The sequence below is a fragment of the Falco cherrug genome, chromosome 19, assembly GCF_023634085.1.
Source record: "Falco cherrug isolate bFalChe1 chromosome 19, bFalChe1.pri, whole genome shotgun sequence".
Taxonomy (NCBI): Eukaryota; Metazoa; Chordata; class Aves; order Falconiformes; family Falconidae; genus Falco; species Falco cherrug.
In genome coordinates, this window is record NC_073715.1 from 2,003,552 (window position 1) to 2,016,414 (window position 12,863).

The 12,863-nt window shown below is 48.2% G+C and overlaps 1 protein-coding gene across 1 annotated transcript in view; it reads left to right on the plus strand.

Annotated features, from left to right (window-relative positions):
- Positions 1-12,863, plus strand: part of S100A1 (S100 calcium binding protein A1) — a 150,355-nt gene that overhangs the window by 49,208 nt on the left and 88,284 nt on the right. The window lies entirely within an intron of this gene.

A 12,863-nucleotide genomic window follows, 5' to 3' on the forward strand; every position in this document is an offset into this window, starting at 1 on the left:
AGTCATTTCACTCCTATTTTAATGAAGATGAGGGGTTTCAGTAGTGCATTGGTGTAAATGCAGCTCTGAATCCACCCAGGTTATAGCCCCAGAGAGTCTGTACCTTTGTTTTCCCCCAGACTCAGTGACAGAGTAACAGCACAGCCTAAGATGTGAAGTAACCACAGCACCCAACATGCTACTGGCTCCCATGGATGGTGCAGCCATCCCAGCTCATGGCTCTAAGTCCTCTGAGGTACCAGCACCCAATGACCATGTCTGTGGAGCAATGAATTGCTGCTGGGAGACATGACCACCAAGCTCAGTCCTGATCAGCAGGGATAGGGCCAAGCCTCAACAGCAGCTGTTGCTGCCCAGGCTGGCCAACAACAGCATGCCAATGTCCACGTCCCTGCCATCCTCCCCCTTCCCTCCCAGATTTGCAAACCTCAGAACATCTCTACCCAGAGGGTAAGCCTCACACACTGAGTCAGCCAAGTCAGCCTTGGGCCAGGCAGAAGGAAATAAGCCCAGCAGCAAGTCCCTCAGGCGATGGCACACACTCCAAATCATGCCTCCAGGCTTTAAAGCTCTCCTTAGCCAAGATTTTGAAATCTGCTTTGGAATGCTAAGGGTAGCACCACCTCCCCTGTGCACTGCTTTCTGCCCAGTAGACTTTTGCCAATTCTGGCACTCACTGTCCCCACGGCAAAATGTCTCAGAGCTGAACAGATCGAGTTCAGCCCAGGAGACACGTGCTGCGGGGCTGAGCTGGAGCATCGTGTCAAGCAGCACCACCAGCATGGCCATGACACATCTCCCCTGCATCCCTCCACATCAGTCTCCCTGGAGTCCTTGGTGCTCTTTCCAGAAGGACACCGCATATGAAAGTGCAGAAGGAAGGCACTTGGAAGCATAATCCTTCATTAGAGGAATAATCCAGCCACAGTGGGCTTAGCTGTTAGGACATTCACACCTCTGCAAGTCTCTCTAAGCTTTCTCAGAGCATCTCTAGCACCCTTGCAAAATATCTGAGCCAGGCCCTTCACTTTTGACAAGCTTCTGGTTTGGAGGCAAATGTCTTCCTCAGAAAATCTCCCACTGGAGCCACCAGTGAGATGCCAGAGGGATCAATATGCTGTGCGGCCACCAGACGCTTTCTGAGCATTTGCCTTCCCCTCTCCCAGGTAGCCATGGATCACATCCACCCTTGCAGCGATGTCCTGAGCCACAAGCACTGCCACACTGCTGAACCACAGCCTTCTTGAACCTTCCCTGAGCAGGACCTGGTCACCACCACCCTCTGCCCCACACTTGTTAACCCTCTTGCTTAGCATTTCCCTACACCCATGCTCCCACCCACCTTCCCCAGTCTCCCCCTGTGTTGCCACCTCGCTGGGGGCTGAAGCAGTCCTCGGTAGCTCAGGGCAGGAGCACAGGAATAGGATCATTAAGCAGAAGTAGCAATTACTGCCACATGCAACTCAACAAGCAGCGTGAAGGAAAGATATTGATCAGATGTCATGAGTCAAAGCAAACACTGAAATCAGAGTTTGGTAAATAAATCCTTGCCATTCCTTAGGGTGTCTCACTTCCCGTAGATGTTGGACGCCGTATAAAAGTTCCTGTCTGTTAAAGCTCCTCGTTCAGTCGACTTTTATCTTCTAAATGTGTTTCCGATGGCTGAGGAGGGTAAGTCTGCTCTTTTCTGGGACTTTATTATTCCATATTCATGGGAAATATCTTCATTTGAGATCTTGACATGTGCTTGCAGCAGTACCCACGCTGCCTGAGCATCCACAGCAAAGTTCTCAGGACCTGTAGGGTTTCTTGCTGTGGCACAGATCAGATCACTAGGAAGCAAGGTGAAGTCAGGTCACTGGACTGGGACCCACAGGGCTCAGCAGGCTGAAAACCCAGATGAGCCTCTAGTGAGACTAGTATGTGGTGACTGCACAGTCTTTTCAGTTTTGAACACATTTGCAATGTGCAGGACACATTTTTTATATTATTTAATTGCAAGCCTATGGTGTACTTCGTAATGGTTACATACCTCTATAGCTGTGCCGATTATTTTATGCATAGACCTTTTTGGGGCACTACGCAATGATGGCAATAACCCAGATGGCAACGTCATCTTGCATGGAAATTTTGATCTGCCACTCTTGCAACAGTTTGAAAACAGGAACAAGGACAATCCTTGCTGTTTTTACAGCTCTGTGATTACAGTCATGAAGACGAGTGGGGAAAACCATGGCAGTTACTAGATGCTAAAAGATTATACTTCCGATTTTAATTCGCTAGAAATATATCTTGGAGATAAGAAAGAGAAAAGCTCTCCCAGTAAGAGTCAAAATACTCTTGCATTTGAAGACGAGCTAGGCAGTACCTGGTTTTGACCACATCACCTGAAACCTGCCCACCTGCCATGGTGCCAAAAGTAAGCAAGACAGTGCAGGTTTGATTGTTGAGGGTTTTTTCCTCTTTCAGATTTATCACTATCTCCGAGGGAGATGTGGCCGGCGGAATAGGGGCTACAGCAACGAGATCTCCTTGCACCACAGAGGACACTGCACGGGCAGTGGGAGGATCTCAGGCATCCGGGGACATGGCTCTTTGTCCTGGGATGGGGAAGGTTCGGTCATCTATAGCCGGAGACCTTCATCTTGCCAGCCCAGGCCAACATCATCCCCCTACAGTGCTGAAGGGGGGTACAGATGTGACAGTGGTGGATCTATTGTAATAACCAGTGATGACAGCTGGGGGACATGTAGCTGGGGCGCTGCAGGGAGGACAGTCCCAATCTATGGCACCAGTGGGGGAACGGGGTGCAGCAGTGAGGACTCGGGCCATAACATCATTGGCACCGCGGGCGGGGGTGGAGGATCCAGCTGCCACAGTGGGTACTTGGGCATCACTGCGGGAGGAGACTCTGGGTATGGATACAACGCATCACCACGAGAAAACGTCTTAACAACAGGGGGTGGCAGCGGTGGGTCCGGGTACTATAGTGGAGGATTGGGCTATGGCATCGGGGGATGCTCAGGCCCAGAGCTCAGCTCTGGAGGTGGTGGATCCCCCCAGGCCACGCAGCAGAAATGTCCCGTGGTGGTTCCCGACGTCGAGGCCCACCAGAGCAAGAAGAGCAGTCACTGGCCCCCCAGCCAGAAGAAGTGACTGACACAGTAGCCCCCCCTGCTCAGGCAAAAGTGCCTTGGATATGCCCCAATGTGGCTTTTCCCCATCCGTGTCATTCCGGTCGGGGAGCTTTGCATTCCTCACGTGGGGCTGTGCTAGCAACATTGCTGCAAGCACTGCTGGGAAAAGTGATTTGTGCTTTGGTGACGGGGAAAGATTCTTCTCTCCATCTCCTTTTGCTCGTGGGTTGGAAAATAAAACTTCATCGTCTGTGGGAAATTCCATTATTGGAATTATTTCTTTAACTTCTGGCTCCTTCACTCAAAATACAGCCAGACACTCAAGGAGCCTCCTTCACAACACAAGATTTACCTTCAACTTTTTGGATATATATTTTCCAACCACCTTCAAATGTAATATTAATTTTACTTTTAATAGAATTAAAATACATCATTTTCCACAGCAAGAGAAGGTTCTTGATTTGGCTCTTGCTGAGGCCAGAGCTTCCCCCGTGCTGTCCCCATCAAATGGAAACACCGTGCCCTGTCGACAGCCTCTGCACGGGTACGTAGGCCAGGCTCTGAGCTACGTTAAGGAGATATGAAAAGCTCCCAGGTGATTTCCAACTGATTATTATTTACAGCGTGACCTTGGGAGTGCAAGGTTGTTTACTTGGAAACAATTACACGCCAGGCTCCTGGCCCAGAGAGATTGCAGGGGATGTTGTAAGCCGGAGCACGTAAACCTTAACACTTGCACCAGTTGCATGAGGCAACTCGACCAAGCTCGTTTGCTTCTTGGCAGTAACCTGTTTCATGACATTTTTTGATAGGGTCAATCCCTAAATTAGGCACGGGAAGAAGATGGTTCCTCTGTGCTGTGCTGGTGGGATAGCACGGTGGAGGCTTGAACATCCAGTGCCGGTTGTTAACACGGTATTTGCCAATCATTCAGTGTTTTGGGACTGATCCTTGGGGTTTTTTGACTCCTCCGTATCGGTAATGAAGGAAAAAAACACCCACAGATCTGTGCCCATTTAAAAGGGAGACAAAAAAGCAAAAATCACATTTAAAAAATATTTTTTACCATTGCTGCTTTCACTGACCTGCAGGGATTTTGAACCTTTTAGCTCAACAAAAATCCAGAAAACTTTGCCCCAGTGATTGTAAAACACCACAACTTACAAAAAGCAAAATTTTCTGAGATCTATCCCCATGTTTGGTGCCACAACAGTTATCTTTCACACTGTAAAATGTTGTAAGACTGTGGTGCAGGGAACATTACACAAGGTTTTGTCATCAGCCATATTAAATTCCATTCTAAAATTAGACAGTGTTATCATTAATTTGCATCTACTTATATTTTTTAAATCTACCACTTTGTTATTGATTTCTGTTATTTTCCCTGCTTCACCTGATAGAGCATCAAAGGTAGCAAAAGAATTCAGAAACCTCAAACAACTTCCAAGAGACTTCCAGAAAACTGATTAGAGTTTGGAGTATTTAAAATCTTCTTATCTATTCAACTCACTGACCAAAAACCATCTCAAAATTTCATTTAAAAAAAAAAAAAAAGCAACAACAACAAAAAAAAAAAAACACCAGAAAATACAAGACACTTTGAAAGTATATTTCTTATTCACTGTCCCACCTGGCCGATTCATGAGGCTTGTATCAAAAAAGCACTCCACAAGCTGAGGTGTTAACTGAGCTAGATGATGGAAGAGCGTAATAAAGTCAGGGGAGAAGGAGGATGCTCTTGCATCCAGAGCTTGAACAAGGAGCTGGGGCTGCATCCCACTGCCTTTCTCTGCAGGCTGGAGCGGCTGCAGCTCACCTCCAGCATGAGGCTGGGAGCTGGTGGAGGCTGGATTTTACACACAGGCATACACATGAGCCCTGGGAGATGCAGATTTCCTCCCCACTCATTGCGCAACAGGGGAGGAACGAGTCATCCATCCTTCATGGCTGGTGAGCTGTGGTACTGCAGGACTCTCATCCATGAGCGTGTGGGTGCTTGCAAAAGCCGTGGCCCCTCTGCTTCGGCTGTTTGTAAACAGGCAGGCTGAATGGTAAACATGAATCTGGCTTCTTGATGAAAGTCACTAACTGGCGCCTCTGGATAGAAGCTGAAGAAATTGTTTTAGAGATAGCAAGCGGGAGCCACCCCTCTGGTTCAGATGGTCGGTCGATCTCTGCCCAACAAATCCTTGCCGACTCCCATGTTTGCAGAGGGAGTTAAGATGCAAAACGAGTAAAAACACAGAGTGAGCCCTGCTGAAATTGCACAGTCAAGCTGCTAATGGGAGGGAAAAGGAGAAACCGGGGCTGTTGCAAAGCCGTGGTTGCACAGATGATTGCACCAGGGCCTGGCGAGAACTCCAGGCTTGCAGCAGTCTGCTGCTTTGCACCCAGGGTGCACCCATCCTGCCCCAGGGAACAGCTGGCTGAGCTCAAGGTGCGTGGTGAGCTTGGGTACCTGGTCTCTGAGCTAGCACTTTACTCACATCTTACTCATGAATGCAACGTTTGCCCAAGTGGCTTCTGTAGGCACACATTTCCCATCACGAACACTGGCTGCTTCAGGGGCAGGCAAATAAAAAAATGCAAAATGTTATAAAACCCAGAAATTTTAAAAGAGCTATTCGCTTTGGGGCCTTTTGGTATTGGCCAGGAAAAATGTCAGCGATGGAAATTAGTGATAACTACGTCAGTATCGGTGAAACGGCTATAAAATCAGACATGAAGTAGATGGACACAGGTAGAGAAACTGCCCCACATTTTTGCGGTATTCACAGGTATAAGCCAAGACTTCCAAAAGTGGGCTGGACCACTACCTGGCTTTGACAGGTCTCTTTCCAGTCGTAGCTCTTGGAGCCTGCCACAGTGGCCACAGGCTTCATTATCCTGGTCTTACTGTTCTGGGAAATGACACAGTCAGAGAGCGGAGATCGCGAAGGGACCTTCAGCTGCCAAGCTTCTGGCACCTGCAGATGTCTTACAGGGTGAGGACAACTTTAAAGATGCTTTCAGAGTATGTGTGATGATGACTTTCTAAAAACTCAGCATTTTTTATGGCGAGGACCTGAAAGTGGTGGCTCTTGTCCACTGCAAAAGACCCCAGTCCTGCCAAGAGCTGTTGAAGGTGACCAGGCATTGTGACCTCTCCTCCCTGCCAGACTTTGGGCAAGAGGTTTCAGGAGGACAGAAACCCAAAAAAAGCACCACCTTTGCCATCCATTTTGCAATATAAAACTCATCCGGGCATGACGGTGAGACAGTCGAGCCACCCACACAGTTTTCACTCTTGGTGCATTACAACCTGCATGGGGCAGGGTGGCAATTAAAGCTGTGTAACACAAGGAAGACAATCTACTCTATGACAAGTCAATCAAAGAAACCGGGTTGAATAAGCTTTTGAAGGTGGTGGATAATTAGAGGTGTGGCTGTTTTGTAAATACATTGGTCATTTTTCCCCAGGGGTTTATTGCATTTTCAGGAAGAGAGTTAGGAACCGTATAAAAGTTCTCGGAAGGGAGAGCAGCTCATTCACTCAGCTCCCCTCCTTCTTCAGAGCCTTCACAGCCTTCAAGGTAAGTTGCTACTACACGGCTAACATTTCATCCCTATGAAAATTTGCTGAACTGAGCTGAGCTATGCTCTAACAAAGATGAGCCTCTGCAGGCGCTGGGATTATGGGGAGCCAAGTTCTTGCCTCGGTGGCTGGGACAATTTTGTGCTATCAAAATTGGTCTCAAGGCTGCCTATGCTAAGAAGCAAAATTTATTATTCTTCTGTATTTGGTCTACTTCGGTACTTGGCATTCCTAGTTTCCAAAGGGCAAAGTGGAAATAAAAAAGTAAAGAATGGGATTTGGGAATGAGTGGGAGACAGCAGGCTGATCCTTTGTAAGAAACCTTGCGTTAAGCTGGGAATTTTAATTGCACTTGGGAGGTAGACTTCTTTACTAAGCTCCTTTGGAAAATGTCAGTCTTCAGGAGTTGAAAGTATTAAGCTACCCTTGAAGAAATGTAGGAAAGAACTCAGAAGGCAGATTTAAACTATGAGAAGAAGAAGTAGCATGAACAGCCTTTGGCTCATCTGGCTGCATGCTGGGTGCCTTCTGCCTCCTTGAAATCTCAGCTCCCCTCAAAAGGGGATTTAGATGTGCACGTGCAATTTTCCTCATGCCTCAGGAAAATGGGCACTGGTCAGCCAAGGGTCCGCAGGGCATGGAGGGAGCAGAGGACGCAAGGCAGAAGGAAAGCACAGGAGTCTCTTCATTCTGAGCACCTGCCTTTGAAAGTGTGTTTTCCCAAGGCTCTAATACCACCTGTCCTGGCTGTAAATTCACTGGTTGTGCGAGGACCCCTCGGGGCTGTGAGTTTTTCAGACCCTTGCCAAGATGCCTCTTGCTGGTGCAGCATAAACTGGCAGCCCACAGCGCATCTGCTGCTCCGTTACACAGCTCAGAGGTAACCCCAGGGTGTCCTGCACGAGTGCTCGTGGGATGCAGCAAGGGAGAGCAGGGAAAAGGCCCCCAGAGTCCAGCAGAAATGGGGAGATCAGGGCTGCTGGGGGTCTCATAAGAGTGCTCAGGTGGTGTAGGCTGATCCGGCACTGCAGAAGTAAAGCCCCAAGTCAGGGAAAATGGACAGGCAGACAGGCAAATCCTGCCGAGCCCCAGCAGGCATGTAAACACATGAAGGAAATCTGAACCCAAAGCAGAGCAGGGGAAGCACTCTGCTCTTCAAGCATCTAACGACAAAGGTCTCTCCTTCCCAGGGACTGCCACACCAACTGAAAAATGTGCTCCCGTGGAGACAGAGGCTGCCACAGCACTGAGAGCTCCTCCTGCCACAGTGGAGGTTCCTCCTGCCACGACAGCGAAAGGTCCTGCCATGGCTCTGAAGAGGTCATCTGCCACGAAGTGAACGCCGTGCAAGATGTGACGCCAGTGGTGGTCCTCTCTCCCCAGTGCCCTGCGGCCACCGTGCCTGGGCAGGTGTCGGTAGCCCCTGCTCCCTGCCAGCAGCAGCAGCAGATCAAGCAGCCAGTGCAGTGGCCCCCGCAGCAGCAGCAGAAGTGAAGGGGCAAGGATGAGCCGACAGTCAGCACATACCATGGGGCTGCACGTCTCCCCTCTCCCCCGCAAGATGCAGCCCTGAAGCTTGGGCAGGTCCTGCCCCTTCCCTCCAGCACGTATTACCTCTCCCTGCTCCTGATAACGCAAAGTGGCATTAGCATGGCAGAAATGTGATTTGCCTTGGCGCGCACGAGAATTTAAATCCATTAATTTCCTGCTTCTGTCTCCAGTAGCAAAGATGTGATATTAAAACCTAAAGCTCACAAAACATGCTGGCGTCCTAGTGTTTTTCCACCATCACCCTCCCTCCTTATCTTTAGCATCATCCCCAAGCCTACCTTGATTAACAAAAGCTGCTTTTCACAACTTCCCCCACTTCCCATTGCACTTCAACAGTGGTGATGTGTCAGAGCTCAGCTCCCCAATCCCCACACCTTGTGCATCTGCCAGACAATTCCAGATGCTGGGTTTGGAAAAGCCGTCTGGGGTTGAAAGTGCAGATCAGCATCTCTCATCAATCCCAGCCCTTGGCTCTGCGACAACTGGCCCTGAGCCTCAGACCCTCACAGGCACATTTTGAAAGAGCCAAAGCTTTGGCTTCAAGATGCATATAGACAGCTGGTAAGCACAAAGGCGGATCCATCTAGGAAGTCTGAAAATCACTAATGGCCATAAACAAGAAGGTATAAGCAAAGTAAGGGTTATGTCACACTTTATCGTCCTTCTGACCTGTTCTAAATAGAGAATATGGGGTTAGACAGATATTTTGTGCAAGGTAACTCTACCTTCTTTGAAAATCCCAGCAAAGTGTCCCTACTGCCTAGATGAAATACTGGCTGATGCAAAATAAAAGGGGGTTTAAGTCAGGCCATGCATTGCAGCATTGACTCCCAATGTGAACTCCAGTCCTGTAAACACCGTGCATACCTCGAAATCAAGAGCAAGATTGCCAAAGACAAAAATGTTCCCAGTTCCTACCAAGATTTAAGCTAACTTTTCTCTGCAGAAACCATAAAAGTTCTGAGCTTTCCTTGTAGATGTAGAGAAAAGGAATACCAAATGGACAGATGGCCAGAAAAATTAGCAGCTGTATTTCCCACCACACTAGATTCACCCACAGGGTCTCCTTCAGCATCCACCAGCACGGAGGCGGATTGCTGCAGGAATCCGTGCCTCTGTGGGATGAGAGAAGTGTTGTGTGTAATGCGCTACATCTTTAATTAGCAAAGGGTTTGCACTGAATCTTTGAAAGGAACAAGAAACTTATTATTAGCACTTGTTTTATTATTACTGTTAATTAAAATAACGAGGAACATCATTCCCATGTGCAAGGTACATGATTGCAGGTGCAAGGAATGAACATCAGGTCAGAGACGTGCAGCTCTGACTGTGCACGGAGGCGCTGCATGGTGCCGCCAACGGTCCCTGTCCCCCCAGACCCCCAGGTACCCCTCTGCCAGTGCCAAACCCATCCCGTGCCAAACGGGAGGTTGAAACAAAGCCAGACTGGAGGCTCCAGGCTGAGTTTGAGTCTGCCTGAAAGCGTTTTGGGGGAAGGGGAGATAAAATCTCCTATCTTAATTCTTTCTAAGCAGTCCAAGTTCTCACCTACGCTCTTGGCTAAGCTGAAGCGCTGCAGGTTGTGTCATTCCTTCAAGGAGACTTAGGAAGAACTTGAGGAATAGAGACAGCAAATCTCTCCTGAGCTGGAGTTTTGTTATCTCAGCAGACACATCTGGGAAGTGAAGCAGGAAAGCGGATTGCACAAATTCAGCAGTAAATTGTCCCCACCTTCCCCCTGCCACGAAGGCCACAGCAGCAGCAACGCCTGTGCTGAGGGCAACCTCTGCAGAGGACATTTTCCGGATGGTGCCTCCATCAAGTCAGCAGGAGAGGAGTGGGCGAGAAACAGACTGCAAAAAGCATGATAAACCCAAGGCAAATACTAGAAAAGTAAGATGCGGGGGGGTGGGGGGGGGGGGGGGTGGGGGGTGGGGAGCAACAAGCACTGGGGTCCTACACAACCCTTCTGGCTGTGTCGTGGATGCATACGGTGGTGCTGCGATGTGAGACTCTGCAAGCATGCCAATGTGAGGGTCCTGCACACCCTGGTCTCCCATCAGTTGTAGCATCCCCCGTAGCACCTCTCAGAGCATACCTCACAGCTCCGGCATGCCCCACACACCTCACAGCTGCTCACCAGCTCCCTGGCAGAGCAAGAAGACCTGCTTCCCCTGCACGGTGCTGGCTCAGAGCAGACTGAGCGGCGGTAGCTGTAGTGCCGAAAGTCGTGGCCACCCTGGCATGAGTCTGTGCCACTGGCGCAGCCGGGGCCATAGGCATAGCGGAGGGGGGTGCGCCGGGTGTCCAGCCAGGAGCCTGCCGGGTCATACCAGGTTGAGTTCAAGTTGAAGAAGGATTCCCTCCCAGAAGAGCATGCCATTTTGGGTGGTGGAGTACACTTAAAGGAAAGGAAGCTCGGTGTTGGAAGCAAGACAATGTCATCTTATGCATTTTTTTTATGTACTTAGTGCACTTCAAGATAAGCAGAGCCAACCAGAAATAGAGGATTTACCTACAGCAAATTTGGATTTCTTTTTCCCACCTGTTTCATCATTGTCTATAAGGTATTTGCTGGATGACATACTAGATACTGTAATATTTTTCCAGCAAGTGAGATATTTATTCCAAAAACCTAATTTTAATTGTTACTTTCAATAATTAGATATCATTTATCAATGAAAGAAAATAAATATTCCATAGAAAGTATCTCTCTCTTGCACTATTTACAATAAACAAGCCGTTTGCTTTTAGGTAGAGCCAAGTCAAGTGGGTAAACACAGAGCCACAGTCTACAAATAAGTTTCCATAAATGTTCCAGATCATCAGTTAAATCACATACCTCAGCCAACAACAGGGAAGCAGTAAGAGAAGTAAAGTCAAACTGAAGGGAATGGCCTGAAACAGGGGAACTTTATAGAGCAGGAGGCTTCAGCAGTGAGGCATTCCTGCAGAATGGGGGCTTTGCCCTCCCCTGACCACTGCTACTTTTATTTGCTGCCCTTGATTCCTGATATTTACATCTGTCACACTTTTTTTATCATATTCTCTGTTTATGTAACAGCAGATTTACTCCCATACTTAATCAAAGATTTCTAAGGGCACTGCCTAACTACAGCCTAAATAAAACTTTGCAGCAATGTATTTATAGGCTTATCCTATACATTGTGATACTGAAGTACAGATGTGAATGGACCTGTTTGAGGGATCCCAGTGACTCAGTAGAGCATCACCCAAAATCAATTGTGCCTGATGTCTAATCCACAATTCCATCCCAGTGTTGACACATTCTTGCCTTTTATGGGACAAGAAAATGTAATTGATAGGTTGGATGGGCATGACCTGTACGTAGACACGGAAAGACTGAAGTTCATCCATGATTCACAGGAGAATCCAGGCTCAGAAGCATCCACCTCTACTGTATTACACTGGTTTATTTTTTCTTGAGCTACAGCCATGTCTAATGCATATTTCCGTGAGAGCTGCAGCGATGCCACGGATGAGTATTGAAAGCAGCAGTATTAGCACTCTGTCCCAGCTAATAGTCCAACTATCATCTTCAACATCATTGTCAAATTAAAGATATTAAACCTTGATCTGGGGGCAGCACATGGCCCACCTCACAACCTCAACTACTAAAAATTTCCAGAAAGTAAACTAAAGACAGGTTTTATTTAAAATGTTGGGGAAAAAAATTAGAAGTACATAAAAGAAGGAGAGAGGAAAATAGGAACAGGAGATTAAACCTCTAGGAATGTGAGCAGGACTTAGCCTGGTGGGTTCACCTCAAAGCACTCTGCTCCAGGATTTGGTACCACTGCCATCGACACCATATTGCAGAATCAGAATAAAACAACATCTATAAAAGATATATCGGGTTTGCATGGCAAGGTTTTGTAGCAGGGGGGCTACAGGGGTGCCTTATGTGAGCCCCCATGTCTGACAGAGCCGATGCCAGCCAGCTCCAAGATGGACCTGATGGTGGCCAAAGCTGAGTCCATCAGTGATGGCTGGTAATGCCTCTGGGATAACATATTTAACAAGGGGCTAAAAAAAACCCAACTGTGCAACTGCAGTTGGAGAAAGGAGTGAGAGTGTGAGAGCAACAACTTTTCAGACACCCAGGTCAGGGCAGGAGGAAGCAGGGGGAGATCCAGGCACCAGAGCAGAGATTCCCCAGCAGCCCGTGGTGAAGGCTATGGTGAGGCAGGCTGTCCCTCCACAGTCCACGGAGATCCACGGTGGAGCAGATGCCCACCTGCAGGCCAGGACACATCATGCAGACAGGTTGAAACTGTCAGTGCAGGACATCTTTAGGGTAATGCTAAATCTCTCATTAAAATATCCGGTACTATTGGGCAATTCAGCTGGAGTATTCTGGCCCTAAACGTAACCTGCATGACTTAACACTAGTAATCATTTTTCTTTCTCATGGAGGTGCGATCACGTTTAGCTCTTGGTCCATGTGACATCCTGGCGCAACTTGAGGATTTGGTACTTCTGAATGACAAACATCTCTTCCGCTTGATACTTGTTGTCCGTGACCAGATCCATTAGTTTCTTCAGTATTGGCGTCACTTTGTGTGAAATACCTTCCAATC